Raw genomic sequence first — 21,601 nt, forward strand, 5'->3', positions numbered from 1 at the left:
GTGTTTACAGCGATCAGTTCGTAAGGTTATAGTGTGAACTCCTGCAGTGTTACTTTTCTTGGTTGTTTATGGTTAGTTTTTGTATAAATTACTAATTTTTCAAATGTTCATTTGTTTCCCTGTGCTTAAAACTCATTAAAAAAGGTGTTTACAAAGAGGCTATAGCTACAGCTAAGGCTATAGCGCAGGGCTATTCAATTGGCGGCCCGCGGGCCAAATGCGGCCCAGAATCAACCTTCGAGTGGCCCGGCCCGTGATTCCGCCCATAGATAATAAATTAATATATATTATTCATAAATTGTTATTTAATATAATTTTATATATATATATATTATATTATATTATATTATATTATATTAATATAAATATATAGTATATTAATATAAATATAAAGTATTTATGTCTATGGTCCCGCTAAAAACGCAGCATTCCTACGTAAATTCCGTAGCCTGCAACACGCAAACAATGCAGAGCGTGCGATAGTAGCTTAGATTACTATCAATATGTCTTTCTCAACACTGAAACGTAAAATTGCCAATGAAAACCGTAAGTTTAACCCTGCCTGGACTGACAAATACTTGTTTATTTTTCCGCCACATCCAAACGCCAAACCGATGTGTTTAATTTGTAATGAGTGCGTTGGAGTATTTAAAGATTACAATGTGCGGAGTTCATCATGTTGAGAAACACCACACTTTTTGCACCAATTTTCCAGAGGGATCTCAAGAGAGGACTGCAAAAGTGCAGAGTTTGATTGCATCTTACAACCGTGGTGCGGTCATTCACAGCCCAAGAGAGAGCTACTGTAGCATCCCTTCGTGTTTCCTGGATACTGGCAAAAAAGAAAAGGCCATTCACAAACTCTGAAACCGTGAAGGACTGTATGCTGGCTGTCGTGGATGAGGTGATAAATGACGATAAAATTAAAATGAGCGTGGTATCTGCTATAAAAAACGTGCCCCCGTCAGATACTTCAAACATTCGTAGGGTTAAAATTTTTGCTGCAGATGTGTATGAAACGCTGTTAGGAGACCTGATGAAAGCTGATACTATGTCTATAGCAGTAGATGAGTCCACAGACAGAACTGATACTGCTCAGTTGTGCATATATGTCCGTTTTTTTGATGGCAAATGCTTCCGAGAGGAGCTGCTCGACCTACTGCCGTTAGAAGGACACACAACTGGCGATATAGTCTTTGGGAAAATTTCCGCCTTTTTTTAAGACAGTGGTCTGGATATGAAGCGTGTGTGCATGCTTGTGACAGATGGGGCTCCGTCATGACAGGGAAAGTGAATGGTTTGGCAGCACGCTTGGTCCGCTGTTGCACCTCAGTTGATCTCCTTACACTGCATTGTGCATCAGGCGGTGTTGTGCAAAACTAAGCGGGCGCTCAAAACGACAATGGACACGTTATGGCTATAATTAATTTTATTCGCTCCACATCAAGCCTCCAACACCGCTTATTCCGCATGCTGCTGTCAGAAATTTCTGCTGAGCACCACGACCTTCTTTTGCATAATGACGTGAGGTGGCTGTCCAAAGGCAAAGCACTGGAGCATTTCTGCGGTCTCAGAGAAGAGATCATAACTTTCCTCCGCGGCAGCAAGCAAAAAAAGGCAGAAACGCACTTGAGTCGCATACTGGACGACAACTTCATGGCCGATGCCTGCTTTCTGAGCGACATATTCAAACACCTGAACGATCTCAATTTGGGACTACAAGGCAGAGACAAAACTGTCATCGACCTTGTGGAACAGATGCACATTCCAAGTTAAACTGGACCTTTTCGCAAATGATTTGAGCACAGGCCGAATGCTGCATTTTCCGACACTCCGCAAAGGCATCTAACCCCCCGCACAAATCACGGATGTGATGACAGATTTCATTGCGATGTTGAAAAATAACTTTGCTGGTTGATTGGATGGACTTGATCTGCCCACTGAGTTGGCCGTTTTTGTCAGAGACCCGTTCACTGTTGAAATAGAAGGGTACTTATCCGCCAGAGCTAAGAAACTGGTCCCTTCCATTGACGAGGGAAATTCACATTCGAACTTGTTGACATGCAGTCATCTGTAACCATGGCACAGGAGCTTTCCACTAACGGGCCTGCAATGTTTTGGACTGATGTCAACGCACATCAGTTCCCTAACATTAAGAAAATAGCGATCGTCATACTCAGTATGTTTGGATCAACATATACATGTGAGTCAAGTTTTTCACACAGGAACTCCATAAAAAGCATCTCTCTTTGCTCCCTGACTGACCATACTCTCCAACAATGCCTTCGAATTGCATTGACAACTTATGAGCCTAAAGTCACTGCTCTCGTTCAAAACAAAAAATGTCACTTCTCCCACTAAGTCAGCAGGGTAACTGTAGCCTACAATACATCAATATAATGTGGGATGTGTAACAGAGGCATGCCTAATCACACATGGTGATTTAAAATATGTTCCCTCAGTGTTGTTATAGTTGTGAATACTGTGCACTTTTTATTTTATGCACTTTGAGATGTTCCTGGGTCAAATGTGTGCAAGTTGTTTATTTAGTTTCAAAAGGAAAAAATGTTATTTCTAATAGCCTACTACTGTGCACTATTTTGTGCACTATGCACTTTGTGATCAGATAGGTCAGACATGTAGCCTAGGTCATTTTGTTTTTCTTTTGTAAGTGGAAAAAATAGGGGCTACCTTAGATTCTGTTAATTCAGCTCTTTTTGTATGCACCTTTTGCTCTGCAAACTGACCAAAGTTAAAAGAGAAACAACAAATAAACCTTATGTTTTTCAATAAATTTGTTTGTGTTGGTTTTAAAATTTGTCACTTCGAGCTGCTTTGCCGCTAAAATGACTGGCCCAGCTAACCTTCTTGGTTTGGCAATCTGGCCCAACTGAATTTGTAATTGAATAGCCCTGCTATAGCGTGATCTCTTGCAATGTTAGTTTTCTCTGTTCAATGTTTTCTCAGTGTTATTCAATGTTTTTACATTTAGTTTACTATTAGACTGTGCATTCTGTGGTATAATTAACTATTTTTATGCTTAAAAATCTTTAATAAAATATCTTTACATACAGCTCGTATGGTCCGGAACGGATTAATTGCATTTACATACAATCCTATGGGGGAAATTACTTCGGGTCACGACCAGATTTTTGGAACAAATTACAGTCATGACCCGAGGTTCCACTGTATACAGTAAACTCAAAAATCATTGGTACCTCTTATAAACAAAACATAGAAAATAAAAGTAATAGAAAATAAGCTATATTTTAAGACCAGAGAAATATGAAAATTACAAAGCTTTTATTTTAAATAGCTGTTTTAAAATGTTTTATATGTTCTTTAAAATATTGTTATCAAAATATTATTGTATTATCACATAATAATAATTGCACAAAAATGGCTGATATTATTACAGTATTCTTGAGTAAGGCTGGATAAAGATATTTTTAATATATTTTCTATATCTCTGTAATAGGCTTTCTAGCTTTAAAGTTGAGCACTGGATTTCAGTTGGGTTTAAGTGAGGAATCTACGATGGCTACTGTACATCATTGAATCTGTTTGCAGTAAAGCCCTGTCATATTAACATGACGTTATCAAGCAGGAAGTGTGCATCTTTGACTAAATTGCATTTTTCTGCAAGAGGTAACCAGGTTTTCATCCACAGTATTAGGAATATTGGTAAAATGACTGTTATCATGGATCTTAACAAGGACCTCGGGTAGGGCTGAGCAATATGGCAAAAAATATCTGATATGTTTAAGCATTTTGCCAATATACAATATATATATCTCAATAATCATGTATTTTCTCAGCAAAGGTATAAGTCCTCTTATTTTATACTTTTGGTATTATTAAATAAAGTAGCCAAATGGTCGTAAAGCAATGTACACAGATGTGTTTTTATATCTTTGTTGGACCTGGGGTCAAATATGTCATATACATTTGTCAAATAATAAGTGCAAGTCCTATTCATTCTAAAATGTTTTTCATTCTTAACTAAATCAAGCAACAAAAAATTAATTTTCTTTCTTTAGGTTTTTTTTCTCTAAAACAGTGCATACATTTAATCAAAACAAGTTTAGATAAAATGTATTCTATATATCTCTTTAAGACATAGACTTACACTCACACAGAGGCACACTTAAATTAAATATACGTTGTATGCAAGCCTGAATTTATCATTTTGGGAGTGCGTCCTCTCTAAAAAATAAAATCTTGCATCTAGGTAAGTTGTATCTGTAGTCAATAGTCTAAAACAGCTGTTTGTAACATGTTCTCTCTATAGTGCTGACAATAACCCTGTCTTTGGCTTAGAGTTTTAAATAGCACCCATTGTTTCTTTGAATTTAACATTCTTTGAACTGTACTGAAATACTGAAAAGAAAGAAACCATTAGCTTAGCTTGTTCGGGGAGAGGGGCAGCGTTCACGGGAGTCAGAAAACAAACACTGTTCTTTGTAGCATGCAGGCTACTGTTGGAGGTGATGAAACAGATGCATCATGCTGCCTAAGTTAGTAGAAATCTGTTTTATATTTAGTATGTCACAATTTGTAAAATTTCTAATCATTAATACTTAGCATGGTAGAAGTAAAAAAAAACAAACTATGTAATGTCAAATATAAATACAATTGCAAGTTATGTAATGGGATTTAGTAAGTGTTTCAAATACATATTGTTGGTAGTGCATGAAAATGCTATCTAAAGTCCAGATTTTCAATTTTGTCTTAATAAACATCAAATAATAGCCCTTGAGGCTTATGTCAGACATTAAGTTTTAAAATTGCAAGTCATTTGCTATTACATTTTTTCAGAAACAGCAAACCTGTGGCATCATAATTAACCTAAGAAACTGAATTTAAGATAAATACTACAAATTTTGTGGTGTGGTCACCAATGAAGTCTGTCTTGAGCTAGTGTATTTTTAAAGTAGTACTTTTTAGTACAGTACCAGCATTTTGAGAAGTAGTTTTGAATAACCTTGTGCACAGCTCTATGTTCTTTTGTTCTTTGACGTGTTGCAGACTCCATGTGAGGACAAATCCTTCCCCCATTTATTTCTACATACTAGAGCATTGTTTCTTAAACTATGGTTCGTGAATGTCTGTGATGGGTTGCCATATGAATGTGTAGCAAAATGACAACAGTTCATCCAAGTGTGATTTCTCCACCAAGTGATATACCTGCTTCTATTTATTGTACTTTTATTGCAGCAATAGTTCATTATTAACTGTCATGGCATCAGAATTTCTGTATTCGATAAATATACCAGTAATATTTCATGATTCTTGATACCTATTTGAAATCCCATTTTATGACTTTTCATAAAAAGTACCTCCATTTCTCAAGGGAACGATATTGTGTTCTTTTTCTGTAATATAATATAAAGTATATGAATATTAACAATAACAACAGCTTTAAAACAGTAATATATCTACAAAGTAGTTACCCATCTCTCATTTAAGTAAACTAGTATAACCATTAATAACTATCAAAATACAATAGAGGGCTTAAATTTAGTTCACGATAGACATGGTGGTCCACCAGTGTAGCAACAAGTATGGATGACGCTAAAGATTTAAAGTTGTTGTGTTTTTTTTTTTGTTTGTTTTTTTTGCGAGAACAGACTTTTAAAATTTTCCTTGTAAGAGAATCACTCTGTTAGGTTTGCAACATTTGCTGTTGTAAGATTTGTATTTGCAACATTAGCATGTTAGAAAACTTACTAAAGAGTTCTATTTAACTAAAGTCAAATTATTAGATTTTTTTTTAATGTAATGAACTCCTGGCGCTTTAATTTTCCAAATTTTTACCTTCCTTTTTTACATTTATCCCAAATTTAAGGCTTTCCTGTGTGAAATTAAACTTCTCAGTTTTATATGAATTCATTATTTCAGAAGTCCTGTAAAACAGACTTTGCTCTGCCAATGTTTTAGGTGTCATACACAAATTATACTTTGTTTGTGTGCTTGTGCAAATCCAAAATTAGAAAATTAACTCAACAGATGTTGCTTGTATTCAATTATTCCCGACTGAGAGACTGCATCCCATTCACCGCTATGTCATTTAAATATATCACTTATGTGCCCTTTCACTATCTGTCACATTTTAGGGATTATACTCGTAAATGTTTTTTTTCCCCTTTAAAAACAAAATAATTAAATAAAATGTATTATTATTATTGTTATTAATCCAGCAGTGCAGAGATACAGGCACAATGCAAGACTTTACTCTCCCAGAACCAAGCAAGTGCTGCACTAATGGGAATTTCTATTTTCTTGCCTTTGAGCATAAGCTGACCAAAATTGAGTGAATATGTCAATTTTATGTTCTCCTTTGTTTACATTTGAAAGCTGCTTGAATTTATACTGAGGATATATACATAATGTTTTTGCCTAGTTATTTGTGGGTTTGTTTCCCAACCATTTAAAACAGTTTGAATCTATGCAAAGGAAAGGATACGGTATAGAGGTAATTTTTTGATATTTTATTTTGTATTAATACCTACTTTATTTATTTGGAACTGACCTGAGAATTTACTTTGCGTTCTCTTTTTAAACCTGAAAGCTTTAAGATTTTAGTTTTAGATTTAAGATTTTAGAATTAGGATTTTATTTTATTTATTTGGAGTTGACCAACAGATTTGGTGTGTTCTACTGTAAAACGTTAAAGCTTTTTACTGATCAGAACTAAAACTTTTTTATATTGTATTACCTATTTTATTTATTTGGAATTGACCACAGAATTTAGTTGTGCATTTTGTTTGTGTTCTCCTGTAACACTTAAAGCTTTTGACTGGTCAGAATTAATATTTTAGTGTATTGTATATACCTATTTTATTTATTGGAAATACATTTGTGTAATGTTGTACAGTACATTTGTCATGTTCAAATTCTGACAGAAAATAAATAATATTTAAACCAAAATTAACCATGTCATATCTTGACATCTCACTTAGGAGTAAAATGTAATCCTTAAGCTTGACAGAAATAGTGATTTGATTTACATCATTATATATATCAATATGGACTGATATGAAGAAAAAAAACATTCTGTATCGCCCAGCCCCAGTCATTACACTTGCTTCCTGTTTAGCTTAGGGTGGATTTCAAAATCATCTTTGTTACATAAGAAGCTTTAAATTGGCAAGGCCCTCATTACTAAGCTAAGCTTACCCTTACTTACAAAAATTAATGTGTATTAAGATCTCAAGATTTCAACCTACTAAAGATTCCAAGGATTAACAAAATAACAGCAGAAGTTTGGCCTTTTAGCTACAACACCTCAAAGCTGTGTAATAATCTTCCTGCATATGAAAGAATTTTCCCTTCAGGCTCAGATTTTATATCCAGGCTGAACACACTCACCACTTTAGTATAGCTTACCCAATTAGAGCTGCTGTTTAACTGTGCAAATTGCATCTGTGTTGGTTAGTCATTTTTATAGAAATATAAGTAATAAAATAATTATGGACCGCTACTAACCCTCCTCTATTTTGTTTCTCTTCTCGGTGTCCTGCTGTGGCACTTGGTGCCACTGCTCTACCTACAAGCTGTTTTCCTGGCCATGGGAAAGACATCTGAGATACTGGGAGCCTTGGAATCAATGGATGGAAAAATTCTATTGTCATATTAGATGGCCCAGTGCAGTCTTATACTGTAGAATGCTTTTGGGGTTGGTGGGGGTTTGGGACTGTGTCTGATTTTGTCTTTTAACTTTGTCTGTTACAACCAACCATGGCCTACCCAGATCTCAAGGGATGCTGGTTACAGAGTTTTTGTTTTCTTCTCTGTTGTCAACTGACCATAGTTTGACCGTAATAGTAATGGACAGATACTGTTAGGTTCCATTTATGTTAGTCAGTTTGGAACTGCTTGGTTACTGTGTGTTTAAACAAATCTGTCTTTATATTGTATATATTATGTGATTAGTAATTTGTAGTAGTTGCATTTTACCTGTGAACTGTTTACAGCACTCGGAGTCTGTGCTCAGTGAAGAGCATTATAATAATATAAATAGAACTAGCAAAATTAAAAAACAGTTACAATATTCATTTTAATAATACAAAGATGGATTCAGTCTTCTCCACAATGTTTGGGACAAAGACACATTTATTACAAGTCAAAGCAATTCAGACGTGATTAAAGTGCATATTTTAGACACTTATTTAAGAGTATCTGCATGCATTTCACCATTTAGAAATAACAACACTTTTTATACAGGGCACCATAATGTTTTTAACATGGCAATTACAGGTATATTAAAGCAGTCATATTTCATATTTTGTTGCATATCCCATGCATGTAATGACTGCTTGAAGTCTGTGATTCACAGACATCACCAGGTGCTGAGTATCTTCTCTAGTGATGCTCTGCCATGTCTCTAATGCAGCCATCTCCTGCTGCTGTGTGTTTCAGGGGCTTGTCTGAATGGTTTGATTTGTCATTTATATTGTGGAGCACTGGGGTAAATCAATCAAAATGTTTCTTTGCCCCGAACATTATGAAAGGCACTGAAGATGAGATTCAGAAGAGAGTGTACGCTTAGCCAAATTATCGATTTGAGGTACTGGGATCAGAGAATATTTGACTGTAAATCTGAAAAGCTATCTCACTGGACAGGTGGACAAAAGTGTGAAGAAGTGGCCTTTCAGCAGAGATCACTGAGAGATGAGTAGGAGGATATTAACCAGTTTGTCTTGTATCACTTATGGATTTAAATGTCTTGAGTAAGTTTAAAGTATGGAGGAGATTTGAAGGGGTATCATCTAGTTAAAGAAAAATGTCTTCTGCAAATAAGGTAATTATGTGGTGTGTTTTGTATGCAGTGGGATAAGAGTAAGAAACTGAGTTATGAATGGCAGTGGCTAATGATGAGAAGAATAGGAGAAGTAGGGAGGTCTGTCTGGAACCTCTAGTCCCAGGGAAAGGTGAATGATGTTAGGATTAGTCAGGGCGGCTGCTGAGGAGGAGTATAGCGTTTTAATGAGGTTGATAGTAAGTTGGGCCAAGGCCAATAAAAACCAGCCAGTATATTAAAAGATCTTTTTTTTCCATCAAGAAAGAAGATACTTTAGCTGATTAGTTCACATTGACAAAATTTAAGAGCCTGTGCTCATTATCAGAGGGTAACCAAAAGTGAATAACACCAGCTTGGTCGGGGTGAATTAGAGTACAGATAACCTTCTGTGTCCAGCATGCTCAGACCTTGGCCAGTAGTATATCATTGGTCATGAGGATCAGGGACCTATGGCTGTGACATAAGGAAGGGTCTTTGCCATGCTTCAAGAGAAGAGTGATAACGGTCATATTAATTCCTGTGTTCAGTAGTCCAAGAGAGATGGCCTCCCTCAACATGTCAAAGAGCAGAAGGGATAGCTGGTTCTAAAATGAGGAAAACCATGCCAGAGGCAAGTCATCCAAACCTGGAGCTCTTTCAGTATTTATGGAAAGCTGTTTCTTCTTAAGTTCAAACAAGGAAATAGGAGTCTGTAAAAGGACAACATCTTTATATGTGACCCAGAACTCCATGCAACAGGTGACAGCACTGGAAGCACTATCCAGTAATGTTATACAGGTAATAAAAAAAAAAAAAAGTCATAGTTATAAAATTTCTATTAATCACAACTGTGCATTGGCATCAAAATCTAAAAGCAGGTCTGAATAATGTTTATTATAAACTTTAATAAATGCCTACCAACCAGAAACAGAAAAAGCTATTAATTACTTTTTACTCAATCAAACATGCTGTCCGCTATTTCTGTTTCTAACATATTCTCAACAAAAATAACACAGAATGCAGTGTAAATGAAATATATAAATATTTCCTCAGTAGTTTCCTTACGCATACACACATCCTGCCATAGAAAGTAGATAATGCTGAATGCTAGTATTAAAAACTTGGGAAACAACACGCGGTGACCAATATTGTTGTGTCTTTCAAAAATTAGAGCCTATGATTAGACCAAAAATGCACTTTAGCGTATAGCGTAATTAATTTAGTTCAAATTTATTGTTGTATGCACACTGTACAATTAAATTTTTATGTGCATGCCGGACCAACATGCAGATTATGCCAATTTCCACTAAAGTATAAAATTTCATAATACAGCATACAACAGACCAAAAGTAGTGTGGGCCTGGGTGGCCCACTGGTTTCACTGTCTCTGCTTGGGTTTAAGTTTAGAACGTGTAAGCTGCAGTGAAAAAGAAATTGTGGCTTCCCAATTGGTGTTGGCATTGTTTACAGAGACTATATTTAATGTGAAAAACCACTGAAGTTTGCTTCTAAACTGCTTATAGAAGAATGTTATGTTAAAGGGAATCTCTAACAAACAAGAGAATGTGTAGTAAGAATAAAGGTAATACAAGATTGTGAAATATGCTGAGGCAAAATACAAGAGGTCTCTAGCTGAAGGCTGAAAAGCAGCCTTAAAGAATTCAATAAACTATGATCAAATTCCAATTTCCATAAAGAGAGAGTGGAACATTAGAACAATCTAGATGAGAACAATTCAACCCAACAAAGCTTGCCAGTCCTATTCACTAAATTATTCCAAAATAACAAGTCTCTAAAGACCTCTACCCCACTACTTAGTAGATTATTCCATGTGTCTATGGTTCTTAGTGTAAAGAAAAACTTTGTAATTTTTTTGCAAAATGTAAAGTCATGTAAAAAGAAAATTTCCCCTCTGGGATTGATACAGTGTATCAACAAAATTTACCCTTAACAATAGGTATTCCAATTTATCCCAATGTTCTTGATAAACTAGTTTGAACATAATAATCTTGATCCGCTGGACTAATTCCCTTCATAAGTTTAAAATTAAACACTTCAATCATGTCTCCTCTTTATCTTCTTTTGCTTAATCTGAAAAGGCTCAGCTATTTTAATCTTTCCTCATAATTCATCCCTTGTAGCTCTGAAATCAGCCTAGTTGCTCTTCTCTGGACTTTTTCCAGCATTCTGATGTCATTTTTGTAGCCTAGATACCAAAACTGTACATAGTACTCCAGGAATTATAAAGCTTGAGCATAAGTAACCTCCTTGGACTTGTACTCAACACAACTCTGCGCTATAAAACTTAACATTCTTTTAACCTTCTTAATGGCTTCTGAACACTCTCTGGAAATTGATTGTGTCGAGTCTGCTACGAATCCTAAATCCTTCTCATAAGGTGTACTTTCAATTTTCAGACCTCCAATTGTGTATTCAAACCTAACATTTTTACTTTCTACATGTAATACTTTACATTTACTGACATTAAATTTCATCTGCCACAAATCTGCCCAGGCCTGTATGTTGTCCAAGTCCCATGTGACAATGGATTTTAAATTATTTGCCAATCCAACCAGCTTTGTATCATGTACAAATTTAACCAGCTTGTTACTTATATTCCTATCTAAATTATTTATTTATATTTAAAATAGCAGCAGCCCTAGCACTAACTCCTGTGGAACACCACTCTTAACATCAGCCAGTTCTGATAAGGTTCCTCATACCATGACCCTCTGTTTCCTGCAGCTGAGTCAATTTTATACCCACCTACAAACAACACCCTGTACCCTCACTGCTTTTAGTTTGATGCCTAACCTCTCATGTAGCACCTTATCAATTTGTTTCTGAAAGTCAAGATAAATATTACCATATGCTTCACTTTGATCATATGCTTTTGTTGCTTCCTCATAGAATTCCAGCATGTTAGAAAAACATGAGCTCCTTCTTCTGAACCCACGCTGGCTGTTCAGTAAAACCCATGTTCTTGCCATGTGGTGTTCAATCCTTCACTTAATAATCCCTTCCATTAATTTTAACGTGATGCACATTTAGCTTACTGGCTTATAGTTGTTTGGATCTGCCTGGTCACCCATTTTATATAGCAGGATAATATTTGCCATTTTCCAGTCCTTCAGAATTTCCTCGAGTGCTCATTGACTTCCTAAAAATATGCGTCATGGGTTTATACATGTAAAGTAACTAAGTTCTCAATTGCACTGGAGCTTTAAACCAAAACTGAAATGAGTTCACTTGAAAAGCTGTAACTACTCTACCCTCCTTTTCTGACACTGTGATGAAACGTCTGAAAAATAAATACGTTATCAAAGGCACAGTTAGTATGCTGCTGCCGATAAGTGCATATTACTCCTCATGTTACCAAATAAATGAGTTCACTTACAGGAATAATTCACTTTGGCACTCATTATCTAATTAGTTTGTGCCTTTACTTTGAACATGTATCATTGACATGAGCCTGCGCACAGTGAAGAGCATTACACAAAAATATACTGAATTGAAGTGAATATTATAGATTTCTAAAAGAAGCTTATGGGCCGCTTACACCCTTGCCACAGACTGTAGTTTACCTACCTCTCACCTAGAAACAGATTCATCACTGCATTATTGTCTGTGCCAAGCATGAGTTTACAATCGGAATACTGTATTTAGGAGAGAACAAGTTAGATTGGAAAAAAATGGTTTTGTTTTTAAAAAAAATTGCTTTGGTTTAAAATACCACAGTTGTCTAACTGAATGGATCTGTTTGATTAATTTCTGCACTCAGTTTTAGTATCTGGAGGGATTACCTTATAGTCGAGACAGCTTTACTCTTGTAGAAACTCTCTTTGCACCAAGAAAAATGGTTCTCTGTCTGACTCCTTTATTCCATCTCATCTTCTTTTTCAATACACCCCAATTTTGTAGAGTCACGTATATTTTCTAAAAGTGATATGAGCTGGTGTTATATTTATAGTTCACGATATACAGATTGGACAGAATAGGTGATAGGGCTGTTCCTTGTGGTGTCTCAAGTGTTGCTGATATCCACATGGAATACACAGTCCTCAACTGACTCAAACTCCAGTCTGCTGGACAGAGTCCATTGTCCAAGGCAACATAGGTTCATCTGCCTGTTTATCCTTGAGTTTACCATTTAACAATGTCCAAAACCCAATGTCTGGATGGTACTGAAGGCGCTGGAGAAATCACAGAACATAATTTCTACAGTATTGACAGGTTGGTTCAGAAGGAATTAGTCTTTTGGAGCAGAAATATAATTGCACCTTCCACTCCAAACTTTGTCTGATAGGCAAATTGTAGCGGGTCCAAATGGTTTTTCACTCCTATAGACCAGGATCAGCCTTTCAAAGGTCTTCATGATGTGGAATGTAAGAGCCACTTGGTCTGTAGTAGTTGGGCGAAGAGGCGGTTCCCTTCTTTGGAACAGAAACAATGCAGGATATTTTACACAACAGCAATGCTTCCTGCAGCCTTAGAGACAGACTGAACAGATAGCAGATTATAGGATAAAGCTGGTCAGCACATGCCTTAAGTACTCAAAGACTAACTTTCTCAGGTTTCAAGGCTTTTCCTGTGTGTAGGATGATAGCCTATACTGATGGTTGGACTTAGGGTAGGGGATATTTGCCCGAAGGCATGCATGGGTACCCTGCTCTGTTCATAAAATTTTTATTTTTAAAGATACATCACCGGCCATACCAGTTAAAGTGGTAAAATACGTTCAAAAGAGATAACGTTGAGGGACTAGCTATTAGAAAAAGGTGGCTATTTAAAAAATTGGTTCCGGGTGTTAACTTTGTCTTTGTTCCCTTCTAGCACCTGGACCCTGGATCAACTGAGTCTAATAATTGTGCCAAATCCATTAATATATTTCATGTTATTTTGATCAACTTTGGTTTCTATTTTATCTTGGCCTAAAAGTGTTTGGCTATGTAAGTACAAACTGGCACATTTGAAGATTTTATACTTGCACAAAAAGTCTGGTGAGATTGAAGTTTTCCCATTAAAGAGGATGATGGGTGTGGAATGCTGACATACTGTATGTATAAGCACAATCTCAATTTTTCCAACGAGCAAGACAAAGCCATTGCAGCTGTATTATCCACATTAGAAAAGTATTTCAAACCACTAAGAAACATAATCTTTGAATAGTATTTGTATGAAAACTCTCAATGTGATGAGGGAGAAACAATTAGTGAATTCATTAATAAGGTGAGAGAAATGGAGAAAATGATCAGGGATAGGACTGCGTTCAGCATTGCTAATTAAATTGCCATCAAATGCTGTAGGAGTGGGAGCTCACACTAACTTTTGTGTTTGATATATGTTGAGCTGTGGAGCTGAGAGATATCGTAAGGAAAGCTGTGGCACAAGACAGAACACTAGATATTAACACTGCCGGGGCAAAATGTCAAAGACATTGAATAACCAAAGGGGATAAGTAGGCAAATCCCAGCTCTAATGGTACAAACCACATTTTGCACCTATTGTGGCAATACTTATTATAGGGGGAGCATAGACAATGGCCTGGAATACCGAAATGCATGGTAGCTTTGTGGTACTGTGAACCACTTCACATAAATATGCCGACAGAGCTCGGGAAGGTCAAACCTTCATCAGTTAAACATAATGGAAGTCCTTACACCAGATGACTTTGAGGAGGCACACACAGAGCAAAGATATTTAGTTTAGTGCAAAAGATTGGGCATTCTGGCCAAATTACACATTTTATTGATATATTAAGTTAAAAAATGGTAAAAACAAATTCAGTAGCAAAAAATCGGGAGTGTGTACCCCTCAACTTTCTTCTATAGTAAGATAGAGGAAAAGGTCATCAGAACCAATTCTAGTTGTGGAATGCTTCTCAAATATCATATGTCACAACTAATTGATAATATCGATACACAATAATGTATCTATTTATATTAAAATGATATTTTCACATTTAGGGAGGTGCATTACATAGATTACGTGCAAAGTAAAGAAAGTTATAGTCACCTTAAAACATAGAAAAAGTGTTAGTATTATATAGTATTTATTGCAGTAAATTGCTATCGGTAAAACTGTATTTAGCTAGATTTAAGTATGATAATGATGGCTGAAATAAAAAAGTATTGTAAAAGTAAATGTATTATGAGGAACACGACAGAGATGTAGCATGTTAATTGTTTCCATTACCTCTTTATTTTTACATGGCATATTCAATGCTTACACATTATTGTTAAACTGATCATGTATAAATTAAAATTAATAATAGCTATTGAAAAAATATGTGTTATATCGAATACAGTTTTAATATCATTTACACTTTTATATTTCCATGATGCTAAAAATTTAGATTTTTTTTTTCAAAAAAATGCTATTGAGTAATTTTTCTCAAATGTCATATCTTTTTGCTTTTTATAATTATAAATATATAAAACTAGCAAAATACCCGCGCTTCGCAGCGGTGAAGTACTGCATTCAAATTTTTATTAAGAAGAAAATTAAACCTTTTTAAACTGTGGGACAATATGCCAATAATTATTTGTTAAGGATCTCTTTGTATACCATGTTGTCAGTTCAGCCCTCCGGTTGTAATATGACCAAGCTGTGCGCTGAGCTTACTCTTGAACATGTAACTTACAGTTGGCCATGTGAACAGTAATCTTGTCTCAAATCTCACAGCCTGGATTGCTGCTGTCATAATCGGTTTGAGTTTCATGGTTTGTTTCAATTACGACAGTATTTGCAGGATTTGTTGTGTTGAAGTGACATTTGGCATCTGTCAAGCGTTGTAAGTATACAACCGGTTTCATCGATAACTTCACATCCAGCTTTTGAGAGTTTAAACATTCATAAACATCAAAGTGTCCACTACTGAAATCGTCACCTGTGAATCTAAGATGTTTAAGAGGCATTGGCGGTTGTCGAAAGGTGTAAAATATTTGGCCATTTCGGTACACTTGAAAGCGACAACCGAACAATTCAGCGGCAGCAATCAACTCACATGCAGAACCATAGGTGAAGGGCTTAAGCATTTCACTCTTCTAGTGCTCCTGTGTAGTATAATTATCTCCTGTACCGTCATCAGTCCACACCTTGAACCTGTCCCAGTCATTCAATACATAAGACAGAATGTTCCTCCGGATATCAAGAGTGAGCCTGATATGGCCGTGCAATATGTAACAAAGAGAATGGAAAAGGTAGGTGGTATCTCCGGGCATGGAAACCACTCGGTAAGTGACAGTTCTTTGATCGATAGAATTTCTTGAAGATGGGCCCATAAGTAATAAAGACTGTTGAAAAGTTCAATATGGCGGCCGACAGTGGCATCATACTACCGAAATAAGTACGTACATTGGTTTCAGTTAATGGAGGGAAGCCGCCTACCAAATTTCGTGAAGATACGGCCATGAATAAGAAAGTTCAATATGGCGGACGTTGTTGACCGTTATGACCGTTACGCGTAGAATTTCGAAATGAAACCTGCTTAACTTTTTTAAGTAAGCTGTAAGGAATGGGCCTGCCAAATTTCAGCCTTCTACCAATACGGGAATTTGGAGAATTAGTGATGTTGGAAAATTCAATATGGCGGCCGACAATGACGTCATACCACCGAAATAAGTACGTACATCGGTTTTGGTTAGCACAGGGAAGCCGCCTACCAAATTTCGTGAAGATGGGGCCATGAATAAGAAAGTTCAATATGGCAGACGTTGTTGACCGTTATGACCGTTACACGTAGAATTTCGAAATGAAACCTGCTTAACTTTTGTAAGTAAGCTGTAAGGAATGGGCCTGCCAAATTTCAGCCTTCTACCTACACGGGAAGTTGGAGAATTAGTGACGTGTGGAAAATTCAATATGGCGGCCGACAATGGCGTCATACCACCGAAATAAGTGCGTACATTGGTTTTGGTTAGCGCAGGGAAGCCGCCTACCAAATTTCGTGAAGATGGGGCCATAAATAAGAAAGTTCAACATCGCAGACGTTGTCGACCGTTATGACCGTTACGTGTAGAATTTCGAAATGAAACCTGCTTAACTTTTGTAAGTAAGCTGTAAGGAATGAGCCTGCCAAATTTCAGCCTTCTACCTACACGGGAACTTGGAGAATTAGTGATAAGTGAGTCAGTGAGTGAGTGAGGGCTTTGCCTTTTATTAATATAGATTTCAGTCATCTATCTGTAATTATAACCATGGTTTACTTGAAAATTCGTGAAAGTATTCAATTAAAGTACCACTTCTGGTTGCCAGAAGTGGCCCAAAAGTTGATAGGATTCCTTATTTTTGATATAAAGCAGGTATGCAAAATTTCATCGTGTTTGCACCCAGACAGACATAATTTCAAAAACGGTATTTTCAGACTCAAGATTCATCAAAATATTGAGGTCGAACTTTTTCTCAATTCTTATTCTTTCTCTATACTATGTATACAAAAAGTAAAAATCTAAAACAGTAGCATTTTTATAAAAATGCTAACGCGCAGGTATGTTTGATTTGATAAACTAAAAAATGTAAAAATAAATAATAATAATAAAGGCTAAATACGGCATTTGCAAATGTTTTGAAACCCTTTCAGTTGTAAGGTCTCCGATCTTGTTAGGTCATTAGTCTAGACTGGCTTAGCATGTTAGAAGTTAGAACCATGGGAAGCTCCAGTATTAATACTTTTAAAGGATAAACAAGTTCAGGTAAATCTCATTTTCTGACTAAGGAAATTGTACATTCAAATAATTTGTATGAAATCAACCCCACATTCTACCAATTTAAGAGACAGCAAGTGCAGTTGAAAACTGCAAGAATATATAAACAATATATGAACAAGGTTTTGAGCTTGTTAAAAAAAATGAAATTATTAAAACCAAACTTGTAATAAAAACTAAATTCCAGACTCTAGTAAATTCTTTGACTCTTTAGACATTGTGCAGCACTCTATGACCATTTGCTCTTGTAGGCAACTACGTAAGGATCCGAAAATGAAATTAATGTATGCCTACAAAGCCTGAAACGTCATTAGGAATGGCAGTTAAGTGAACCATGGATGTGAAGACAAGATCTAGAATAACAAGTAAAATAACAGAACAATCTGTATAATTTACGGGAATGCAAAGCAGAACCTCCATATGAGTGCAAGGCTCTTGTAGGCAGGTTTAGCTGAGAAAGGAGTGGTGTTGCACTTCTTTTATGTGTGGCTTTACTTACACAGATATGGCCTTCATGGAACAGCCATCAAAAGGAAAACATACCTGTGATCTTAACACAAAAAAGCAATGTCTTAACTATGCAAAGCAACCTCTGCATAAGACTGTGGCATTTTGGAACCAAGACAGATGAAGTTAAAATTAAACTCTTTGGCTACAACCACAAAAAAATTATTTAAATAAAAAAAGAGCAGAGCTTGAAGATAGGAACACCTTGTGATTTGGGATTATGTGACAACTAGTGGCACTGGATTCAACTAAATATCAAAAAATCCTTGAGGAGACTGACAGGCAGTCAATCAGTCAGTAAACTGAAGCTGGCACTAAAAAAGGATGAGTTCTACAAGAAGACAACAATCCAAAATACACTTTGAAATGTATTATGAAGTGTCTCAAGAAACGCATGTTAAAAGTGTTGTAATGGTCATAGCAGCCTCCAGACTTGAACATCATTGACAATGATGGGTAAATTACAGTTTACCAAATACATGTGACGGTCTGGGTTGGCTTCACTCTCACTTGTTGCATCCTGGAACCTCTTCAACCCATAACCATCAATAGTCATGTACCGAGATGAGCCAGGCAAATGAGGACATATATGTTCAGCAAGGGGTTGGTGCAAAAAGTATCGGTCCTTTTATTAATACCAAACAAAAAGTGATTGAAATTGTCTCAATAAATAAATAAACCATAAAATCAATGCAAAGGTGAGGGTTAAAATATTCAAATAAATAATCCATTCAAATGAGTTTAAAACCACAAGCAGGCAGCGGTTCCCTGGAAACTCACAAGCCCAGGTGCATCCTTCTTAAAATCTGACATCTCTGCTGCTCACCCATCAGAATTTACTCAGCCCCCAGAGACACCTGCTGACAAGCGCAGTCATCCTTCACATGAACTTGCACCCTAGCCATCTCATTCAGTCACCCCAAACCCAACTTGTCTCCCCCATCACTATCTCTCTGTGATTTCAAGAACACACGAGCCTGCTCTGTCTCCTGTTTGCCACACAACTTTCAAGTGGGAGCCCACAGGGAGCATTTGGTTGCTCCGGCTCCCAAGAATGCTCAGCAGAAGCAACCATCATCTTCCTCTTGAGCATCAGCCACCTGCTCACTTTCCCAAGAGCCTGTCTCTAATCTACATTGCACAATCTCCTCTCCCGATCCTGCCTTTGTTCTCCATCTTTAACGTCCATATCTCTTTTCCTTTCTGTCTTTCTCAGTCCTTCTGTTTATCTGTCCTCTGTCTGCTTTGCAGGCTCCTTTTTATATGGTCTGATTGGGTGCAGTTGTAGTGCGTTGCCCACTTCGAGGTGTGAATGAGGCACCTGACTGATCCACTCATATTTACAGGTGAATATGCGATCAGCCAATCAACCTGGGCGTGAAGTGCACTTGAGTCCACCCGCACCTGATCAGAGTCTGCACTTCCCAGGAAACGACTATTTATTTTAAAACGCCACATTGCTACAGACATCTCATCACAGTAAATCTATGAGTAGATCCTAATAATGCTGTTCATGCAAGATAACTCAAAAATATGCCATAGTTGCACATGATATGCAATGAAGAATGCAGAAAAATTTCCAAGATAAGACTTCAGAGACTCATAGCTAGGGCTGCCAACCATCCTCATTTTCTCAGACATGTCCTTATTTTTCATGTGCCATGGACTGTCCAGGAGGAATTTATAAATTTTGAAAATGTCCAGAATTTTGGCTCCTAAAATTTGAAAATCTCCATATCCTTATCATTGCTTAAAATTGAAAGCTGTACACCAATCAGCATTTTGCGGAAGTAGTGTGCACACGTTTTTCCCAGAATCTTCACTTCCATTCTGGTAGTAAACAATGCAGATATTGACAAGAATAGTCAATATCTGTCCAACTTGGCTTTTTCACTTCATCTTTTGAATTCCGCTTTATCTCCTTGGCAAGTAGACAGTTCATTATAACTGTTGTTGCTTTCCTTAATCATTTGTAAAAAAAAATCGAAATTACAATTTCACGTTTTCTATGTGAGATCTTATTTTCGATTCTTCTTTCAGCAACTTGGTTAAACCAGAAATTTCATACATCCAGGTACAGTCCATCGCATTTAAATGCGAGTAGGTACTTGTTTGTAATATTTTAATGGAAAATATTGTTATTACCCCCCATTGTTCCAAAATGGATTTATAATTGTAAATGAATGAGTCAACTATTCAAGTTTCAGTTAATTAAAAACAATCATACATTTATTCTGTCATATAAATGCAATATCTTTTTAGTTATTAATTGATCAATTAATAAGTCACTTCTTTAAGTAATTTAATAATATTTTCATAATTCTTTCATTTACATAGATTCAGGAATACCTATTATGCTGAGAAGAAAGTCCAAGTTCACAGACTACTTGAATAACAAATATCCTTGTTTTCGAAAGGGCAGGACAGATTCAATTAAGGGGTCAATGCTCCCAAGATTCAATTTCAGTAGCATGTAAAGATTTCTATTCATGTTTATCCCAGAACCCAGATTTACCATGTGTATAATTATTGCAGGTTTACGACAGTTAAGGTATCCAAAAAACGAAAGGATTGAAATCTGTTCATTTAAGAGGCTTGACCTATTCAAAATATTTAATGGGTTTTTAGTTTGCCAGTGACTGTGATTGTGGCCTTCATATCATAATTATAGTGATAAGCTGCTACTAATGTTTTATATAATTTAAAAAAACCATAACACAGTATAAAGGCATATTATGGCATCATAGGGAAAGGCATCCTGAAAAGTCCTAATTTTTCGACCCGAATGTCCTCATTTCCAGAGAAGGAGAGTTGTCAGCCCTATTCGTAGCTGGCTACATATTTTGTAATGTAAAGTAATTTTAAATGATTTTACACATTAAAGAAGTGTTTTAAAACTGTCTGAAATTAAGTATTTAAATAGGTTCTTTTATCCTAGGTTTATTTCTGATTCTTGCTGCTTTTCTTGAAAAAATTGTGGAGTAATAACTGAACAAAGGTTGTTGGGGAGATGGGGTTTAGTTGGGTTAAGTTACTGACACATTTTTAAGCAAAGAAGAATTGCCATATTAGCTCCAAACTGAATCCAATATAATGATGTACCAACTGACGTTTATAAACACACTTTCTAGTATTTTGTAGAATCCAGGGTGTAAAGGTAATTGAGCCACTAGGGTTAAGTAACCATAATAATGTACAAGTCGCATTGGCAGAGCTTGAAAACAAAAACTAAAACTGTTAAGTTTAACTTTAGTGGGGCAAATTTTGAACAGATGCAGGAAAGTCTTAAAGGGATAAACTGGGATGATCATCTAAGGGAAGCATTCAAAAGAAGTCAATTAGCAAAAACAAGTCACTAATTAAGAAAAGGGTTAGAATGAAAACCTGCAGCCATTGTGACCCTCCAGGACTGGAGTTTGAGATCCCTGAACAAGGCATTAGTACTTAAGAACAGTTAATTCTGCTTCGTACAAATGAATGAAATTGTTTTTCTTTATCCTGTACAGTAAGAAACATTAACTTGTGCTGTATATTCTTTGGGACTGAGTCTAAGCACTGTACTCTAAAAATGCCTGCAAGCTTTTGGCCATCTGTGTTTAAAGTCTGA

The 21,601-nt window shown here is 36.2% G+C and overlaps 1 protein-coding gene across 3 annotated transcripts in view; it reads left to right on the forward strand.

Annotated features, from left to right (window-relative positions):
• Nucleotides 1-21,601, forward strand: part of stau1 (staufen double-stranded RNA binding protein 1) — a 159,006-nt gene that overhangs the window by 71,464 nt on the left and 65,941 nt on the right. The window lies entirely within an intron of this gene.

The sequence above is a fragment of the Polypterus senegalus genome, chromosome 14 (genome assembly GCF_016835505.1).
Source record: "Polypterus senegalus isolate Bchr_013 chromosome 14, ASM1683550v1, whole genome shotgun sequence".
NCBI lineage: Eukaryota > Metazoa > Chordata > Cladistia > Polypteriformes > Polypteridae > Polypterus > Polypterus senegalus.